The sequence below is a fragment of the Onychostoma macrolepis genome, chromosome 25 (assembly GCF_012432095.1).
Source record: "Onychostoma macrolepis isolate SWU-2019 chromosome 25, ASM1243209v1, whole genome shotgun sequence".
Lineage (NCBI taxonomy): Eukaryota > Metazoa > Chordata > Actinopteri > Cypriniformes > Cyprinidae > Onychostoma > Onychostoma macrolepis.
Window position 1 is genome coordinate 6,518,781 of NC_081179.1, and position 22,743 is coordinate 6,541,523.

The following is a 22,743-nucleotide window of genomic DNA, read 5'->3' on the forward strand; positions in this document are numbered from 1 at the left end:
TGATTTGTTCATGAATTTGACTTGTTGGATTCTCAAACTCACTTACTTGACTGTTACTGCGGTGACCAGATCATTGAGTCAGTCGGTTTGAGCACCAAATTGGTCAGATTTGCGAAAGAATCATTCAGACCAATTTTGTGAATTGATTAATTGATTAGTTGAAAAGATCAACTCAGAAGGTTTGTTTACCAATTGAATGTTGCTACTTCTCTCATTAATGTGTGAGACGTAAATAATTACTTCAGTTTCTCACACAGAATGAAATTGAATTGTAAGACTTTGAAGTCGTGAAACATAGTCTTTAAGGCATATGGACTATAATACTTAATGATACTTTTAAGAAGCTTGGATACTTTGAAAGATTCATTCTCCATTCATTGTGATTGCATGAAAAGCAGTTCCCAAAATATCTCTTTTAGTCATATGGATTAGAAACAACCTGAGGGTGATTAAATACTGCCAGAATTTTAGTTTTTAGTTTGAACTGTCCCTTTAATTTTAAAAAGGCCATGCTGGGACTCTCAGCTCTAACCAGAGGTAGGTTAATCATTATTCCCATGTTTTTCCAAGGTCTGTGTGGATGAATAGAGGCTCTCGATGGGAGAGCATGAGTGGGCCAAACCCCTCTGGGTGTTGAGAGGCTCCTCAAACAGAGACCAACAAAAGCTTAATCAAGCATCATTCTCCAGCCCAAATACCACAGCACTCTTTACAACACAAGCGTCTGCACGAACAAACAGGGTTATTAAAAAAAAAAAAACACTGTATTATAGTTTTTATTTGCCTTTCATTGGTGGTCAATTTCAGTTTAGTTTTGGTGGTGCATTTTTTTATTTATTTTTATTTTATTTTTTCTTTTAGTTTCATTTGGATGCAGTATATAGTTTTCAACCACAAACTGTTCCGTCTGCCCATGCTGACACATACTTTATAAGAAGATGCTCCTTCTTCACAAAATAGTACTGTCAAAGTTTAAGTTTAATTTGTTGAACTCACATAAACACATGCTGTAGTATATGCTGAGCAAATTGCACTGTAACATGACTCCTGGGGCATTTATGATTCAGCAGCATGGATTGATTCGCTTAGATCTCATGTCAGCCTCCAGTGACCCCCCAACAACTACTCACGGTTTCTCCAAAGATTACAAAGTTCACAGCATAGAATCTTTGAAATATATTCAAGTTTTGTTAGAGGCCTTTTGGGTCAACTAAACGAGACGTGAGTGGTATTTTTTTTTTTTTTAGTTGTTTCATAAAGACAGTGGTGTCATTTTTCGCTGATACGACTTTGCTACGCACCAGTTTATTATTGTGTCCAGTATTATTTTAGTATTATTTATATACTGTAATAGTATTTTATTAATATTTTAAGTTTACTAATATTATAAGTTAAAATTATATATATATATATATATATATATATATATATATATATATGGGGTTTTTGTAGGTTAATTATTATTATTATTATTTTTTAGTTTTGAATAATAATTTGGTTATGTGCTTTTTCATTGTAGTTTTTAATGTAGTTTCTAGGTTTCTTACATATTTATATTTTTATTTTATTTAATTTTTAATTTCTTAATTATAATTTGTATCTGTAATCTAATATATATATTTAATTTTAGCTTTACTTTAATAAACATAACTTTAAAAATGTATAACAGTAAAAACACTTCAAATTTTCAATGATCAGTTGATCATATTTTTATTTTATTTTATTTTATTTTATTTTTACTCCAGAATACACCAATAGTCAAATGTTGAGAGATTAATTAATTGAATTATTAAATAATTGAATTTAATTGATCAATTAAAAGTTGAATATATATATATATATATATATATATATATACAATAAAATTAAGAATAATTAATTTTATTCTTGTAATTATTTTTACATTTTTACTGTAATTATTTTTCATTTGTATTGTAGCGCACATTTACAGTTTCAGTTTAGTTTTCATTCCATTGTAAACTCCCATTTCTTTCTCCAATATTTTCCACTGATAGTTTTTTGTCTTATGTTTACGATAATGTCCTGCACTTTCGTGCAGGTTTGAGACACAAAGCCTCAACCTCGGCCCTGGCTCTCTTTTATTAAGCTCTGTTGTGCTGCAGTGTCTGCTGTTGATGGATGGTGTGCTGCTCTGGCTGTAGCTGCAGTGTACGGCGCTGGCTTCTGAAGGTGCGTGAATCTCTCTCGCTGTCTAAACGCCCCCTTATTTCAAAGCGGCTTTCAAAAGCAGCGTCTTTGTCGTATGTTATTATGATTTCCCCGGTGAAGGCCGACAGCGTCAGCCCGCCGCCCCGTGAGCGTGTGTGTGCGGCTATCAAAGGACGCAGCAGTGCTGGTCACAGCACCCAGGAGTATAGCTGGTCACCAGCAGAAGTTGTTTTGGATGCAGATCCCCAGCTTGCATTGCCAGTGTTTTGACCCGGCCACTATTGATGTCAATGCTCATGAAGTCAACTTAACATCAAAATGTATGGCTTTTTCTTTTTTAATGCATATGCTTGATCTTGTTATGAATGATGATAGTTCTTTCTAGAAACTCTAGATGGCGCAGGCTGATGGGTTCTTAACGTAACTGATGATATTCGCAGCGTTAAACGACTTGGCACAAGCTGATTGGTTCATGTCGCATACGCAGCCAATGAGCTTGCTGCTTTACATTTAAATGGCTGGTTAGCATTCACTTTAGCATTTTGCAGCACGCTTTTAGAGTTTCTCAGAAACCCTCCACCTTCCCCAGCTCCACCTGTATAGATCTGCTATGGGTTATGCTATAGCACAGCAGCAGTATGTCTTAAATACTCACAGCACCGTATCGCCGTATGCATTGGCAGTAGCAAGTTCCTGTACTTGCTTGCAGCAGCAGCAATAATCTACAACTGCAGCAATAAACAACAGCAGCAGTGTAGCAGATCTATTCCACCAAGACCAAATACATTAGCACTGTTGCTAAGATCTTTCAAGAGTTGTCATGATAGAAATCACATTATTCTAAAGAAAAAAGTCTTTATGTTTCAAATGACTTTCTTTTCAGGTGACATGATCAAGGCTTCTTAAATTTCAACCAATAGGTGCCCTCGATGCTTTAACTAGGAGGGTGGTGAATTCCTATTTTCTGTTTTGTCTTTAACAGAACTATTATAAATTATAATGTCTTTTTCTTTCTTAATGTATTTGTAATCACTTATCTTTCAGATGACATCATCAAGGCTGCTTAAATTTCCACCAATAGGTGCCCTTGATGTTTCAGGACTGGGGTGGCTCTTTATAATTAATTATAAATTTACCAGCCGTATTTTTGCTGCCTTTAACAGAACCTTCAGTGTTCATGAAGTCAACATTAAATCATAATTTATGTCCTTTTCTTTCTTAATACATATGCCCGATCCTGATATGAATTATTTATAATGTTATTCCAAAGGGGGAAAAAAATCTTTATAATGTTTTAAATGACTTTCCAGCGCTGCTTAAATTTCAACCAATAGGTGCCCTCTATGTTTCAGTAGGGGGTTAGTTCTTCACAATTAATGGTAAACACCCATTTTCACTACCTAATCATGAATAAAATAAAGTCATGACCTATGTTTTTTCTCATTGAATATCCTTTTTCATTTGGAAATGTCATATTACGCAAGTACAATGAGTCGCTATGTTGATTTTCATGTCAGTTCTGTTAATGAAGGTTCTGACAGTGTAAGTCATTAACATTCTTACTGCTAACTGCTGTACGCCAAAAGTTAATTAGCTGACTCATTGGCTACCTTTTGTTCAGTAGTTGAAGTAATACCTGGATTATGTGTCTTTTAATTGAGGGTAGGCCCTTGAAATGACTATATGAGGCCTTGAGGGTTGAATAACAAAGAGTTGCTCTGTGAGCAAACCTTTCATAACACCATATGTCAAAGCAACAGCTATGATAGCAGAAAATTCTGAACTGAAGAACTGGTTTTCACTTCAGGAGTCTGAATTTGAATTAAATTAACCATGACCAACTAAAAGTTTACTTGAAATTTCAGACAAGGCTCTCCTTCAAAGTTTGCCTTGACTAGTTAAAAATAACTAAATGACTCAGTCAAGCGCAACCTCTCTTCCTAATGCCGTAACTGCATGTTCCCAGTTTATTTTCAGTGGCAGAGAGGCGGCACGAAAAGCATGACTTATCAAGCTTGTGCAAAAGTCCTACCTCTTTCTCATGCAAGACTTTGCATATAAGACTTGTGTCATTGACATCAAGCAGAAGTTGATTTCCCAACCAATCAGACAACATTTAACTTAGTTATATGGTTTCCAAGAATACACAGAGAAGAACATAATACTTGGTTTCCAAACATTTTTTTTTTTTTAGAAATCATGAATTTTATAGATATACATAGGCCATTTTATTTCATTTTCAGCTTTTTTAGGTCATAAGCACAACATGTATGTGCACATGACACATGGTTAATTCTTCATTTTCAATCTTTTTACTCTCAGGTATATCTCAGATCTCTTGATATTTGGCAGACAGTTCACCTTGGATGACCACCCTTCATTTGAAGCTGAAAACCGAGCTGTTCTTCAGTCCAAAAGCGATCCTTGCCAAGATCTTGCCATCTCTACAGACAGCTCAATCATTTCTCCCTCTCTGAAAGCCAAGGACCTTGGCATTACACGGGATGAGGATCTGGCACATGCACCGGTATACAAGCCCTGACTTTCCTGGACTGTTAAGACCCTAGTCATAGAAGATACCAAATATATTCACTCAAATGTATTTTGAATCGAAAAAATGGCTCCCTCTCCATTCATTAATGTGAATTTGAATTGAATGGGCCACATCCCACAGGAATTGGAATGACAGGAATAGCAATTTAAAGAAATTTAACACAGATAATGCATTTTGGTAAATCTATCCATCATTTGTTTATTCTGTGTATCGCTTGTTCTATTGTTCACTTTTTCTGTCTATCGTTTATTTTATCATTTGTTCTCTCATTCATTGTTTGTTCTCTCTATTGTCCATTTTTCTATCTATCATTTGTTCTGTTGTTTATTTGTTGTATCTATCATACGTTCTGTCATTAATTGTTCTATCTATCATTCAGATTTTCAATCTATCGTTCGTTCTATAGTTATTTTTTCTATCTTTCCTTTGTTCGGTCAATTTATCTATCTATCTATCGTTCGTTCGTTCGTTAATTTGTTCTGACGTCTATCTATCTATCTATCTATCTATCTATCTATCTATCTATCTATCTATCTATCTATCTATCTATCTATCGTTCGTTAATTTGTTCTGACATCTATCTATCTATCTATCTATCTATCTATCTATCTATCTATCTATCTATCTATCTATCTATCTATCTATCTATCTATCTATCGTTCGTTCGTTAATTTGTTCTGACATCTATCTATCTATCTATCTATCTATCTATCTATCTATCTATCTATCTATCTATCTATCTATCTATCTATCTATCTATCTACCTATCTATCTATCTATCTATCTATCTATCGTTAGATTCGTTAATTTGTTCTGACATCTATCTATCTATCTATCTATCTATCTATCTATCTATCTATCTATCTATCTATCTGTCTGTCTGTCTGTCTGTCTGTCTGTCGTTCTATCCTTTGAATTGCAATTAATTTAAATTAATTTAAATTTAGAAATTGGGATCAACATGAAGTTTTCAGTTCACAGTTCAGTTCAGTTCAATGGTTCACAGCCCTAATTAACTTTGTTTCTACTTCTGTTCTAGTGTTCTAGTCCAGGTATACAAAACAAATGTTCAGCACTCATCATCTACCACAGCCTGACTGCAAGCACATTTGTCTTCAGCACTCCCCTAAAGTTCAGGTATAATTCTATCTATCATTCTGTCAATAAGCATCCTCTAAATGCTGTGAATGTACAGTAAGTACAGCAGAGATTATGTTGAAAGTAAGTGGCAGCTGCTCTTGAGTTTCCCACATATCTTCATTTCCACTGAAATAAGACGTGATTGTATAGCAGAAAATGCATTTACAGAGACGTGATTGTTGCGTTATGGAATTGCACAAGCATTAAGGAAGTGCCAAACTGTTCATTCCTTTTAAAGTGGGGTTCTGCTCCACAGAACTATTCATTTATTCATCATGTTATAAAGTCAGCCTCTTCTGTGAATGATTTGGCTTTAAAATTGTTCAGCAGAAAAGCAGGCCTCTGACAGCTCCTGCTCTAGTGCCGCGTGCGTTGAGCTCCGTGCCAAAACTGGGAGATAACGAGCCCCCTGATGATCATTAGCTTGAATGACTGTATAATGAGCCTGGAAAATATGCAGAGGTCAGAGAGGAAAGCCTCTATTAAAAGCATTATTAAACCACAAGGGTCAAAGTTCAGGACGGCGAGAGTTGAGGAGTTTTCCGAGGTCCGGTTGGAGGAACAGTGGTCGCGCTCCGATTCACAGTTCCTACACAGGGCTTGCTGTTCTGTACATGCAGAGTGCATATCTCTTGAAATGTTACTTTAAAATGATTTCTTTCTGTTTATTTTTTTATTTTTTTATTTGGAACAACCAGCAACATGATTTTGCAGACCAATTCCCAGAATACTCAACATCACTTGACTTCCTGCTGCACTTTAATGAATAAAAATAAATTAATAAATGTAAATGTATATTTTATATAAACATTTAACACTTTAATATAGTTAATATAAATCTTTTATTTAATATATCTAAATAAATAAATAAGTCCATTTTCAAATGCCTATTAAATTTTAAAGTGCAACATAAACCGGATTCAAACTCTACATGCCCAAATGAGCATTTGAAGCCACATTTCAGAATATTTGCAAGTTCCTATTTGAATATGAAATAAATATTTATATTAAAACATTAAATATTTAGGTTACATTTTTTTTTCGATAGTCCACTTTAGACAATCTACTAACTATAAGCAACTTTGTAACTTCATGTCAACTACATGTCAGCTAATTCTCATTAATTTGCAACTACATGTCTACTAACTCTCAGAGTAGACTGTTAGGGTAGGTTTAGGGTTAGTAGAATAAGTTGACATATACTTGCAAAGTTTCTACTACTCAGTATGTTGTATGTTGTGGACCCATCAAAATAAAGTGTTAGAAGATATAAAGCAGACAGTCTACTAATACTCTAATGACTGCTAGTTGACATGTAGTTGGAAAGTTACTTACTGTTAGTAGAATGTCTAAAGTGGACTATCGAAATAAAGTGTTACCAATATTTATAGTAAATAAATACACAGTTCAGTCATTCATGAATTCCTTTTTTTTTTTTTTTTTTTTATCTCAAAATAATAAATATAAATTTTATGTAATTTAATATAAATAAATTAAATATAAATTTCAAATTTATTCAAATAGGAAAAATATTAAAATATTAAATATTTATAGCAAAGAAATGCACATTTTATTCATTAATAAATTCTTATTTTTATTTATTTCTATTCTTCATGTATCTTTATTATTATTATATTTATGCATCTTATTTGTTCTAACATTCGTTGTTTTTTCTATCTATTATTCATTCTATAGTTAATTTTCCTTTCTGTCTGTCTGTCTGTCTGTCTGTCTGTCGTTGTCGGTCTATAATTATATTTATTTATACTTATTCATATTTGAATATTAAATAAATATTTGTATTAAAATATTAAATATTTACAGTAAATAAATACATAGTTGAGTAATTCATAAATTCTTATTTTTTCATTTATTTATTTTAGTTTTTTTATTATATTTGATCTATTTTAGGTTTTTCAAATATGAAACAAATATGAAAATATTAAATATTTATAGTAAATTCATTCATGAATTCTTTATTTCTATTATATTTATCTGAAATAATAAATATGTATATTAAATGCATTAAATATATTCATTATTTAAATAAATACATTTTATATTACAATAATAAATATTTATTAATTCCTATTTTATTTGTTTATTTATCGCAAAAATGTTTATTTTATTTATTGAAATAATATTTTAGGTAGTGCAGACGGATCTTGGTCCTCATGTGGATGATCAAGGTTTGATTCCAACCATTCCAGAAAGTTATTTCCAATCCCATTTTCTGTCCTTTATATACGGCAAAAATCCAAAAAAGGAGGGGAAAAATGCAAGCAAGCATAGAATATGGCCTGTCAAGTCATTTATCCGTCATAAACAAAATGGACAGGGCAGCATTACTTTTTCAATATCATTGCAAGACATTTGGTGTAATGGTATTGGATTGAAATGACATAGATTGATGGTGGGATGCCGCTAAAGGAGGAAGGAATGTTCACTTTAAATGAACTCCTATTCCCGCTTGAGCTCTCAGCTAGTCCCCCATCTGTTGTCCGGTGAAGTGAGTTATTTAGCCATCGCAGGACCATCAGGGGTTCAAAGAAAATTATATCGCTCTGTTATGTACCAGCCATCTTCAGAGGGGTTAAAGCATTTCAGCACTCGGTTCACATCAATTCTCCCGCTTGTTCCAAACAGGCACACACACGTTTCACAGCCGGCCAGGTTCCTCCCGGGAGCCGCGTTTCACAAGACTCTCTAAGGTCAGGCGTTCTGCGCCTGGGATCCGTGCAACACTGCGGCGTCTCTCTCACTCTGGGATACGGCAGCAAATGCTAAATTAGGACACAGAAAGCCTTCATTCCAATAAAGCCTCGGTCTCCTGAGTCAACGGACAAAAAGATCAGGGTTTGCTGGAGGAGGTGGTAAATTATTCATGGCTTTATACGATTTGCTGGGAGCAATTCTCTCCCTCTCTCTGTTGCACTCCTCTAGTCGTTCTCTCCCTCTTGCTTCTCTTGAAACTTTCGCTCCACCTGCCAGTCAAGACCGTCCAGTTTCCTGTCATATGTTTGACAGGATCTGAATATTGTATCTGAATGTTTGGACCAATCAGAAGACCAGATACGAAGTTATTCGTCCAGGTAAAATTTGTCAACAATTCCATCTCTTCCATGTTGAATTTTTTTGTCCAAAGATGAACATTTGAGTTGTTTTGTTTCCTATTTTTGCCCAGTCATGTAAGGTAGCTCCACCCATAACAATATCTCTGGTTCAAAATTGTGCACCACTACATTAAACATCAAATATGTTTTGATTGGCTGTACTTTTTTCACTTTGCATTGCAGTTTCAGTTATTTATTATTTTCACTTTATTTTCATTTTGGTATTTTTTATACCAAACAATAAGCATTCAAATACAAAATAAAGCATATCAGTTTAAATTTATCTTTAAATGATCATATAATTAAATTTATTTAAAATGTAATTTATTTAGCTGAATGTTTAGCATCATTACTCCAGTGTCACATGATCCTTCAGAAATCATTCTTATATCCTGATTTGCTGTTCAAGAAATATTTCTGATTAATATCAACGTTGAAAACAGTTGTTCTGCTTAATATTTTTGTGCAAACTGTAGTGTTTTTAGTGTTTTTTCAGAAATGTATTTATTTGAAATAGAATATTTTATAACATTATAAATGTTTTAATGTCATTTTTGGTCGGTTTAATGCATCCTTGCTGAGTAAAAGAATGAGCTTCTTTCAAAAATAATAATAATAATGAAAAAATCTTACTCACCACAGACTTAAAAAATTTATATTTTCACCATTTTTTTTTTTTTTTTGGTAAATGTGCTCAAAAAGTCATAAAAGAAATAGCTGATTTTAAATTGTGACATTTTAGCACATTTTTATCATTTAAAAAAAAAAAAAAATATATATATATATATATATATATATATATATATATATATTAACATGATTAAAACTCCTAAAATTAAATGATTCTGGTAAAATTATTACATTTGTAAAGAATTGAAACTAAAACTAATAAAATTGCATTTTAAATAATCACACACAAACACACAGACCTCCATGGACTTACATTAGAAAAGATCAAAAGCTTGTGAGAAAACTGTGGACGGCAACAGTTGCTATGGTCGGATTGGTCAGTAATGCTTTTAAAGCGGCGCTTAGCGAAGGGTCAATTTACATAAAAGGTCAATCCAGTTCAATCCATGATCAGTTTCATCCCGAGACAAAGAATCTGAGCAAACAAACAAGAACCTTTGTTGCCTGTGCTAAACGAGAATATCTGAAGATTCTCCTGGAGGCTTTTATCTCCTGTGCAGAAACTTTCTAAAGTCACACTGATCCTGGGCTTTGATCCTGAGCTTTCTGTTCTACAGTATCCTCTTCCTCTCTCTTCTTCTCCACAATCCCATCTCTGTCTCTCTGTTTTTTTTTCCTGTTCTCTGGTCCACTCCACAGCACCATAGACCCCGTCCCCTCATTCTCTCTCTATCAGACTCGAGCTGTTGAGTCCTCAGCTAACATATTGCACAGGAACATAGAGGATCCATCACTGTCATACGTGTGTAGAACAATGATTGAGGGACAAACACAAAGACTGGTGTAAACTAACACTGGAAAAATCATTGCGTAATCATTATTTTTGTCTTGTTTTCCAAACATAAACATGCTTAAAACACGATACATGTTCTTGGAAACAAAAATAAATTAATGCTTTCATTCAGCAAGGATGCATTAAATTGATAAAAAGTGTTCTATTTCAAATAAATGCTGTTCTTTTGAACTTTCTATACATCATAGAATCCTGAAAAAAAAGGGTTTCCACAAAAATATTAGGCAGCTGTTTTCAACATTGATAATCATAAGAAAAATCTGCATATTATCAGTGACACCGAAGACCGGAGCAATGATGCTGAGAATTCAGCTTTGCATGAATGAATTACATTTGAAAATATATTACAGTACAAAACATTTATTTTAAATTATTATAATAGATATAATAGTTATTTTCAAATATTTCACGTTTTTACTGTATATTTAATCAAATAATGCAGGTTTGGTGAGCATAAGATACTCAAAATTCATTATGATCATTTAATAAGTAATAATTGATATAATTTAATTTCATGAAATTTTAATATATTAAATTATTGTATGTAAACAATTAAATTCATTTACATTTTTAAACAAATTTTCATACAAAAAGAGTGATATTTGATGCAAGAAAACACAGCTATTTTCTTTGAAAACTATTTTTTCAGCTAAATAAATCATGTTTAGTGCACGTATTGATTATTACCGTATGTTTTATGTTATACTGTTTTATGGATATTTTTATGGTGATTTTGCATTATTTAAAATAAAAAGACCTCTTTTCAGAAAATATATCTTAAATTAACCTTTTCCTTACGCCATTAGCATATAATGTTTTTTTCTTTTATGTATTTATTTAAAAAAGGATAGTACATTAATCAACATTTAAATAAATGTAAACAGACTCTAATTTGCATATGTAGTCCCTGCTGTTATTAGCCAGAAAAGAAAAAATAATAATAATGATAATAAAATACAGGTAAAAAGCATATACAGCTCAGTAAAATATGTTTAAGTATACACACTATATATAATACACTGAACATATATAGCTTTGTTATATGTGACCCTGAACCACAAAACCAGTCTTGAGTGTCAATTTTTTCGAAATTGAGATTTATACATAATCTGAAAGCTGAATAAATAAATAAATAATTCTTGTTAGAATAGGACAATATTTGGCCGAGATACAACTATTTGAAAATCTGGAATCTGAGGGTGCAAAAAAATCTAAATATTGAGAAAATTGCCTTTAAAATTATCCAAATGAAGCCCTTAGCAATACATATTACTAATCAAAAATGAAGTTTTGATATATTTACAGTAGGAAATTTACAAAATATCTTCATGGAACATGATCTTTACTTAATATCCTAATGATTTTTGGCATAAAAGAAAAATCTAAAATGTATTTTTGGCTATTGCTACAAATATACCCGTGCTACTTATGACTGGGTTTGTGGTCCAGGGTCACATATGTGAAAAAAACAACATCCGTTTCAACATTATTGTTACAAAGAAGCCATTTCCTAAAATTATACTTGAATGAATAATAGGATGTACATCCTGTAATTGACTGTGCTTTAGAATCCCACTGATTTGATGCTCTAAATAAATGACTAAATACGTTTTCCCTGCGTGAAATCGTGCTGCACCTCTAGTTGCTCTGCAGATTTAAAACAGATAAAGCCAACCTTCATACATAAGCATAAATCTAACAAAAGCATCTTGTTTTCTGGATGTTTTCAATGGGAAACGATATAAAAAATACTGATGAAGAAAATAAGGATTCCCCCATTCAGTCTCTTTCCCATCTAGTAGAAACCATTGAGATATTCCAGAGATCTCATTTGTAATTTCCCTTCCCCATGGGACAGTTTGTTCCATCAGAAAACAGCTACTGTGATGGCAATGAAGAGAACAAATGTGATTGGTGCATCTTTGTCTCTCTCTCGGTTTCCCACACTCCACTTCCTCCCTCCACCTTGTGCTGTCCTAACGCTCTCTCTCTCCGTCTCTCTCCATCTCTCTCTCTACCTCTCCGTTGGCTGACTGTAGGTACGCCCTCTGCTCGAGTGTGTGTCGGTGTGGTCGGAGCGTGCTTGTGTGTTCATGTGTGTTGGAAGCAGGTGGATCACGGATGCGTCTGCAAGCTCTTCATCAAGCGTGCGTTTTGTGAGTCCGGAGCATTCTGGATATAATTCCGCCCCTGTGGATACGGACACACATTAGGACGACTGTCGTTAAACATCCGGTAAGAGGTGTTTTTACACTCTTCTTGGAGGTTTTTTCCCCTCAGTTTGCGCTTTTGGGCAGGTGCGCACTGGCTTGGCATCAAATGAAGCAGCTTTGATTTTTTTGGAGAGCGTTTGCGCAAGATATCCTTTAATATTTCAGACATCAAAGCGCACGATGTCTATATTTAGTCCTGAGAAATGCTGGTATGTTCGGATAGCAGCCAGTTTCTCTGCCTCTTCTGTTTCCACAGGACAGGCGGATCATTTAAAGAGTGGGAAGGGAGGGGCATTGTGGGTACAGCTGACACATCTAGAGAAGCAAACGGGAGAGAGAGAGAGAGAGAGAGAGAGAGACAGGTAGAGAAGGCTCTGAGAGAGTGTAATGAACATCAATATTTATTAGATTCGGCCACTTCAGCCTTATTTTCTCTCGGTGTGCTTGGAAACTAATAAGAGAGAAATGTGATTAGGCGTCATGGGCGGAATAGCAGTTTCCACTTCTCTTCCCTCTAGATATGAAGCTAAAAAACGTCCTGAGGGAATTAAAGAAACATTAATGTGTGGCAGAAGCACTTGGGGGATATTTTAGCTGGCCTTTGAATATTAATGAGCCTTGTTTATCCTTTGATCAGTAGCTATAAGATGCATCGCTAAAGCCCAAACCATGACGTTTTCATAGCATATAGAATTTTAGATGAGGGTATAGCTACTGACCCCACGTCTTCTTTTGATTAAACAGTGACCGATCACTGTGGCCAGTGTCATGTGATCAGATACAGGAGCGTTTCCTGTCCTCTTAGATACTCTGTCTAATCACGTCTGCTGCTGGGAAGTTAATTCATTTTTGAAATATTACCTGAGTGAAATCTTGATACGTCCGGATTCCCAGAGTTCTTTGGGACTGTATTAGAGATTGATCAGGCTGGAGGTAAGGAAGATTGGGATATACGCTGATACCCTGGCATCTCGTTTCGTGGTTTTGTTGTGAGCTCAGCAGAGTTTTTGGTGCTGGGAGTTTGATGACTTTGGGGGAGGTTCAGCTAGTTGGTGCTAATGGTGCTGCAAAGACTCATTATGCACTAAAGCATCTGTTCATCGACTCATTCAGCTATTTTTGTTTTTATTTACCACATCAGGTTCTGCATGGAGCAACCTAACATGAGAGGCAAATTCACAGTATTATTCCTACGTTCACCAATCACCAGCAGTGCAGTAACCAGAATTTAAATGCATTAATTATTATTTTTAAAAGTAATTTTCAATGTTATACTTTTAATACTTTAAGACTGAATTTTAATATTTTTCCTTTTTTTTCGATGCTTATTTTGTTAAAAAAAAAATATATTATTTACTTCAATATTTATATATTTTTACCTTTTTTATTGTTTTTTATGTTCGTAATTGGACTACTTATTTATTTTTTTATTTAATCATTTACTTTTAAATATATTTATATTTATTTTTTATAAATTAACATTTTTGGGGGGGGTTATGCTTGTAATTTGATTACTTATTGTGTTTCATTTTAGTTTACTTTTTTAATATATTGTATTACAAACAGTAACATAATTCATGTATTTCTATTTATTTTTATAAAGTAATTTTCAGTTTTATTTTTAATTTTCTACTTATTTTGTTCAATTTCTAATTATTTACTCTTTTAATATTTAATGTTTTGTTTTATTTTAAAAACTGTTTTAAAGTATTTTTATTTGAATACTTATCTTATTTTAATTAATGTAACAATTGTAATTAAACAAATGTTATAATAATTATTATAACTAAATATATATATATATATGTATAATATATATAACTAATTATATATCAATAAATGTTATTTTAATCTTGTCATGGCATCAGTAATGATGGTGAAGAGCGTTATAACGCATATTCAATTGAACTTACTTTCAGAGTTTTGAAATGCCGTATCAGGTACTTGGATTACAGTGGTGGAGCGATATTTTCCACTAGTTTGGGAATTGTTGCGTGCAAATTGAAGTCAGCAGTAATTTGGTGATTTGCATAATTCCTCTTGACTGTCTTTGCCTGTTTCTTTGGTTAAAAGCTTTTTTGTTGGAACCGCATCCTAGTGGCAGGACCATAGCCACCACTACATCTCAGTTATTGGTCAATTTTCAGCTCCAACACAATGAACCTTGGCGCACATATGGCCAACAGGAGTTTGAATCGATCAATTGCCATTTCCTGATCCCATTTCTCTACATTTCTACCTAAAAAGTGGCAAAAAATGAGTATTGTGTGAATTTCGTAGCGATGAAAATTCATAGTCCTGCTCTCATATGTTCTCATTGTCCATTTTACACACATTCGGTAAAGATGGATGAGGTTTTCATTTACCCAGAGGACGTGTTCACACAGAAGGCCTTGCTCTTGATGAACTGAAGAAGCTCCAGGTGGACATCAGCACTCCACAAAAAGCATGCCTCGCAGCCTCTGGCAGCTTCATAGAGGAAGACTAATCTTTCTTCTGGCAAAGAAAAGCAGCTTCCCGAGGGAACATGAAGTGGATTTTTCCAGGATCTCATTGTTGAAGATGGTTAAGGTACTTCCCAGCCAACAATACCTCACACGTGACCTTCCTCCCGTAGCGCTTTGCTTCAGAAGCCTGTTAGGAATCCACCGTACGCCTATAAAAGTGTTCAGGCTCGTTCAGGAACCGAGAGGAGCCTGTGATGTTTGATGCACGTCAAGCTTCGGGCCATCACTCTCGGCTCTGCCTCCAACCCGACATGAAGATCAGGATGGATTATCACGTACCAAAGAGCGAAAGAGACAGACAGAGCAACTCGGAGAGAGCGTGACCTTATATTCCCAGATCCATCTGTGTCATGTTGGATGTTCTGTGCTCTCCTCACAGCAGATCTGATTGTTCTGGATGGTGTTGCTTTGGGTTGATAACCGTCAAACCCCTGACAGATAGAATCCATCTCTCGTACATCTGTTCTTTTAACGCGTTTAATGAAAAAGGAAAAGTCTGTTCGCTGCCTTTTATCAAAGACAAATTGCTCTCATCTGAGCATTTCCTGATCAGAATTCCGTGCCAGACTCTGACATTTAATTTGCAGCTAAATTGGGGTGAGAACGGTGTGTGTGTGTGTGTGTGTGAACGGCCGATTCTCTGATCCAGAGGCGTGCGAACAGAGCACTGCTGTTATTCATGCCGGAGAGGACAATGACGGCAGTCACAATAAAAGCTTTTAAAGGAGACAGAGGACATTGTGTGTAGTCGAAAAAAGGTTTTATGGAGTTCAACAAGGATGAGTCATTAAATTATGGACTCTAAAAGCATTTTCTTAATCAGTATCTTCAGCTTGCTTTCTAGTAAAATATCATTAAAATAAGAATCATTTATATAAAAAGCAAAATTGCATAACATATTAAAGGAAAAGTTGAAGTAAAAATGATTTTGTACTATTTTATTTGTTGACTGTGGAACGCCTATAGAGAAATTTTGATAAATATATTTTTTCCGTGAAGTGAGTGTAAATGTAAATGTAGACTGCCACTTCTGAGCTTCAAAAAGGATGCAGAAGTACCATAAAATTATCATAAAATAGATCCATTTGACTTGCGCAGTAAAATAGTTCATTTTGGGTGAACTGTTCTTTTAAGTCTCAACTGTAGCCAATATATCTTCATTTTTTTTTCTCTTTTTAAGATTAAACCTCACTAAGTTTTGTTAGATTGATGCTTGGAAAAAAACAATAGTAAATGTATCTTCGTATCTTACAAGTAATGAATTAATGCGATTAAATATTAACATATAAAATATCAATTTTAATATACGAATTAAATATTAAAATGTATTGTATTATTCATTAAATGAATACATTTAACAAATTAAATATGAATATTATTTTTTTTAAGTACTTAATGAGTATTTTTGCCTTTTTCTTCAGTAAAAAATAAAAACCAAACAAATAAATAATATATATATTTTTTTTTTTACTGAAAATCAAGGCATAAATACTCATTAAGTACTTATTAGGAAAATTATTTTTAGATTTTTAGCATTATGACGCAAACACCCACATCATCTACCTTAATGATTGACTTATTTTCCGAAACAAAAGTCATTTGATTCGTTGTAATTGCCTCACAATTATATTTCACTACTAATGCACAATATTCATACTAATGCACTCATGAAAATCATATAAACATGACAATATATGAACACAATCTTGTCATCTCTTCTTCTCTCTCTCTCTCTCACACACTTTTTGAACTGTATTATTTTAATTACCTTGGTGATTAAAAAAATTTTCCCGCTCCATTTTCTCTGTCTGAATTAATATGGGATTTCAGTCTAATGAGAGAGAGAAAGAGACAGACAAATTTAACATAATCAGTCATTTAATGACTAAAAGAAACAAATGAGTAAACAAATAAATGAGGGACTGATTATCAAAGCAATGGGAATAGTTAAAGTCAACATGAAATCAAAATTGACCCTATTTACTTTTTTTTCGTGCATGTCGTTATCTTTTATTAAAACGTAATAAATTACTTTGCCATCTGAATTGATTGATTCGGCCTCATTCCTTGTAAATTTTCACCATCCCGTCAATTCTCATCAGATAAAATCAAGCTCTAACCAACATTCCCTTGTTTCAGTCATAAACACAAAGTGCGGCACAAGTAAAATCATGTTTATTTTAATGCTGTTTCTATCCTGACCCATTCAGTGAGCCGTCATGTTCAGCTCTTCTTTTGTTTTTCAAGTATTTTTGTTTTTCGCCTGGTTTTTTGATGGCGTTTTGCATGAAGCTCTACAGAAGCGAGCGTATCCTTGGGTGAACGCACCTTTGAAATCTCTGCCGTCAAAGCTGATTGCTTTTGAAGTGCTTTGGTAATGAAATGGTTGTGGAGTTTCTGGTAGGAATAAGAAATGCTGTCGCACGTCTTCCTGTCTCACCTCCAGCCCCCTGCAATCAGAAAGAGGTGATTGAATTCAGCTCATTAACAGCCCGAGCAAAGACAGACGCTGTTCCAGATCCTAGTGAGCTGCTTGCATAGATGGGATTTTTAGACATGGCAGACTCGCTCTTGACATGAAGGCTGTTATCCTGTTTTATGAAATGCCTCGTTTTGATTGAGTCGTGTGAGCTTTGGGTGCAGTAATGCTAGTCGTGCCGATTCATTTTGATACATTTTGAGATTATTGGCCTCTAGAGGTGTAATGGTCTGCTCAGATTTTGGAGTCAGGTGGATTTTAGATGCAGTCTTTGAATATTAAGTTGCACAATTAGGGTAGGTGAAGAAGTTTTCGTTGAAAAAGCTGTGGCTGAAATCACTCATTCGTTTGATCAGTCCTTTCAAGTCACAACTTTAACAGATCTTTTGCCTTAAATTCTTCCATCAACCCATCCTCAGTTATGGAACTGAGTTTAAGAATTTTTCAAAGCTGTAGAAGCTGGTTTCCAAGAGGAAAAAATAAAATAAAATAAAATAAAATAAAATGATTTATTGTTAGAATTTATTTTATAGAATTTTTATTTTTATATTTTCTTATAATTTTATTTATTTTAGTTGTAGATCTTACATATAGTTAAATATAAATGCCTAAATTAAAGTGTGTGTGTGTATGTATGTATATACAGTACATATACTTATTATTACAGCTGCATTATATATGATGAATTTTTATCTCAAATTGTGACTATATTTATTTTTTTATTTATTTTTTGCTTTACTTTATTGCATAAATTATATTTTTCTATTTATTTTTACCCTGAGAAGGACAAGCTGCTTTTTCTATACAACAGAAATGGTTGCCAAATTCAGTTACATTTTAGCTTTTTTATATAGTTTTTACATTGCATAGTTAACTAAAAACATTAAATGTTACCTAAAAATAAAATAAAATATTCAAAAACTTAAGCATATTTTACTTCAGCTAAATGCCAAAGGCAAATTAGTTGTTGCAGTTGTTGTTTGTTTAGTTTAACTATATATATATATATATATATATAGTTAAATATATTATATCTAAATAGACTAAATAGAAATAAAGAAAATAAAGAAATAAAGGACTAAATAGAAATAAAGTTATTCTTGCTTATTTAAAATAAAATCGTTCATTCCACACACACACACACACACACACACACACAAAATAGAAAGTTTTCGCTCAGAAATTAGTAAATTTTACAAATTATTTCAAAAATTGGCAAATAACACATTGAATTAAACATGAAATTTTCAAAGTAGTGAAGTAGTATTTTCTTGTAAAATATTCTTTGTTTTATTTACAACTTAAAAATATTTTATTCTTTTACAGATGTATCCTAAACAACAACCTAAAAAACTAATAAAATAAATTATAATAGTATCCCAATGACACTAAAATAGCACTTTTTCCCCTGAGATTTTGAGTCAATATCATGTAAAATACATAAAATTATGTTATATACATAAGTATCTAGCTTTCTAAATAGTGTTATCATCATAAGAAGTTGCAGAATGCATTGCAACGACAATCAAACATTCCAAGCATTATATCAAGTAAGGGAAATGTCGATGACAAATATAAGCATATTTTATAAGTATCTTAAAGACATTTATATTTCCAACTGATGTTAGTATTATAAATTTCTAAACAGTTTTTGTTTTGTATTTGGCTCAGGTGTGTGTGCATTGATTTGGTGTGGAGGAGCACTGGATGGCATCCAGGAGCAATGAGCTTAAGCAGCCTCCTGTAACGCTCTATTAACTCACGTCAAACCGCGCTCTACCGTGCTAACATTACAGCGTGAGTATCTGCTGAGTACGACTGATTCAGGGTTACGTTAGAAACCACCTCTCAGACTGATCTATGTCTCAACTAAACCCTCCATCTGGAAAAAATCACCCTCCATTAATCACCACTGAGCTCACGGTTCAAGAACAATTTTCCAACTCAATGTTAATTAAATAGAGTAACTCGTTGCAGGTTAAAATCCCCAACATCTGTTCACGACAGTCATTTCATAAATTAATATTTTTAAAAAAAATGCCCTTTTGAATATTAATAGTAACCTAAAAGGGCAAAAAGCCCCATAAACTGCCTGTGACATAATCCATAACAACCTCAGTGTGACCTCACACATTACACATCCCCACAGCGAAATCTGCTTAAATATCCAAACTACATGAGCATCAAATAATCACACATGCTTGATTTCAAAGCATTTAAACATTAGATGTTCTTACATAACTGTTCTGTTGTCTTTGGGCCATTTTTGACAGTTTTGTTTTAGTAAAGAATACACCATAAATACTGTAGTTTTTACTATTGGAAACAAGTTTTTGTTATTTTTTTAATAGCATAATACACTTTCGGACTAAATAGAATTAAAGTTGCTCTTGCTTATTTAAAATAAATTCGTTCATTCCACACTGAAAAAAATAAAAATAAAAAATGGGTGTAGAAACCATTTTCGCTCAGAAATTGCTAGAAATTTCATAAATTATTACAAAAAGTGGCAAATCACACATTGAATTAAACGTGAAATTTTCGAAGTAGTGAAATAGCATTTTCTTTGTAAAATATTATTTGTTTTATTTACAACTTTAAAAATCTTTTATTCTTTTACAGATGCGTCCTAAACAGCATTACTTTTTCCTATCAGTTTGTTTCTATTTTTGTTGCGTTGTTTGTGGGTAACTCCGCCCTCACTGAAAACTCATTGGACGTTTAAACCATGAGGTCATTAATACACTGAATGAATAAATAAAGAAATAAAGTAATAAATAAAATGGTGTAGGACTGAAACAATTTCCATGCAGACGATGCTAGTAAATTTCACAATTAATTACGAAGAAACAGCATAAACACATTGAATCAAATTTTAGATTTTGAAGTAGAAAGATTTTTATTGTTTTTCATTGTATTGTATTGTATTAAAATTTACTCCAATAGTCTTTTTGCTTACAATTTAAAAAATAAAAAATAAATAAACAAACGATGTGCAACACTTCTTTTTCCCATCAATTTGTTTGTATTTTTTGCAGAATTGTTTCTGCGAAGCTCCGCCCTCACTGAACACTCATTGGATGTTGCAACCATGAGGTTATTAACACTGAAAAAGAATTGTATGATTTGCTTTGAAACTATTTTCCCTCAGAAATTGCTAGTAAATTTCACAAACAGCAAGTAACATGAATTAAACGTGAAATTTTCAGGGATTTGGTCTGTTCCGATGAACAACAGTACATATATGGAGGTTACAGTCATCATTTGCATGTCTTAAAGGTACAGTAGCACACGGTTTAACTGTGAGAGTCATAGAGAAGATGGAAAATGGTCACGTAAAAACTAAATTTTGCTTGAGGAAACCTATCTGTGTACTTCAACAAAAGTGTATAAAATCTGCCTTTTAACTTTATATGGTTCTTTTCTCTATGATTATATAACGCAGAGGAAGTGCGGACGGAGCTGTAGCGCAGCAGTCATGATGTTCGACAGAGTCAGTGTGTCAAATACAGACACCGGTTCAAACTCTGTCTGGGAGCTAATTAGTCACACTTCATTATGAGTCTGACTGAAGGTGATCGTAATAATTACACTGAGCTTTCCCTGTTTATTCAGTCACATGAACCTTTGATGGTGGCTTCTCCAGAAGAAAAAACCAAAGGTCATTGTTGCTTTTCTGCACAATAATAAAGCCGATCTGAGGAATCTCTTGAGGTAATGGGCCAGAACCATGTAAACAGCAGAATGCGCGTCATTAACACCAGAAACGAGTGGCCACCTCGTATCATTACAGGCTGCTTCGCCAAACAGCTGTAGCACATTATGGGATATCTGAAGCCCGACGGGGATGACAGAGGAAACCCTTAAGCCTGGTGCACTTTTTCACATTATGCGGTGAGATTTTGGGGAAAAGCCAAGATAGACTGCATAGCATCTTTTATCAGTTGGTGTTCTACACAGAAAAGGAAAGAAGAAGCATGGCATCCGGAGTCTGTCGTGGTTGGCTGAACGAGTAAACGAACTTGAGATCATTTTGAAAGTAAGTTCATAATGTAAAAGAATAAAGACTTTTGACGATATTTATGGTAACACTTTAGAATAAGGTTAAGTGCTTTAATGTAGCGTAATACAGCAGGCATCATGCCGAAAATGTGATTTATAATTTTCAACACATATATCTTAACATTTCTAGTTGTATCAGTTAACATAATATAATGTATTACGAGCAAACGTAAAAATAGTATGCCTAAATTAATATTCTGACGTTTTTCTCACAATTCGGATTTTAAGTTTCCATCTCAAAATTCAGACTTTTATTTTCCGCCAATAAATAAATAAAGGTAATTGCAACTTTATATCTCGTAATTCTGAGATATTTTGAGAATTGTTATATTTTATTTTTTTTAAATAGCTAGATTGTGAGATATAAACTCATTATTATTTATCCTGTGGCGGAAACAAGCTTCCATAGCATATCATATAGATCTAATATAAATATGTTTTACTGTTTTTCATTTCTGTGCTCCTATTGGTTTTCATTAGATGGTTGTCATAGCAACAGTCACACTGCAGGACTGTGACCCAAAATTTCAGTCAGAACGTCTACATCCGAAATTCATTGCAAAGATGGAAAATGGTGAGCATGTCACACTCTTAAATAAATCTTATGATCTTAATATTCCCCAAATTAATCTAGGATAGCAAAATCATACAGTGTATGTTAGTTTTAAAACATGTCAAGTCTTGTTTGATTCATGGGCAATTAGAGTCAATTTTTGACCAGGCATTTTAATCTGGGGATTTGTGAATTTAGTTTAAAATATAGTTTGTAGTTCCATTACTTTCATTTCATTCAAAGTCATATAGAGCTGTTGTTCTGAATATCAGTATTTGTTTTTTATATGCAAGTTTAATCTTCAAGAAGTTAATATTGAGTGCCTTGCATTTTTTAATAAATATTTTTTATTTTATTTTCTCAAGCAACAAACTGAACAGTGTGTAATATGAGTGGAATAAACAAAGATTTTTATTAAAAGCAGCTTAATATAAAAATCACCCACATTTACTGTCTTAATAAATATGCTT

General features: G+C 33.3%; 1 protein-coding gene across 2 annotated transcripts in view; it reads left to right on the forward strand.

Moving 5' to 3' along the window:
* Positions 1-2,114: 2,114 nt before the first annotated feature.
* Positions 2,115-22,743, forward strand: part of lingo1a (leucine rich repeat and Ig domain containing 1a) — a 90,338-nt gene continuing 69,709 nt past the window's right edge. Inside the window, exons 1-4 of one of the 2 annotated variants that reach the window (XM_058766716.1) lie at positions 2,115-2,190; positions 4,492-4,696; positions 5,763-5,860; positions 12,499-12,694. The gene's annotated coding sequence lies outside the window, so the exon portion shown is untranslated. Of the gene's footprint in view, positions 2,191-4,491; positions 4,697-5,762; positions 5,861-12,498; positions 12,695-21,329; positions 21,698-22,200; positions 22,295-22,743 lie in introns of those variants that run through there. The other variant, XM_058766717.1, reaches the window with a different exon arrangement.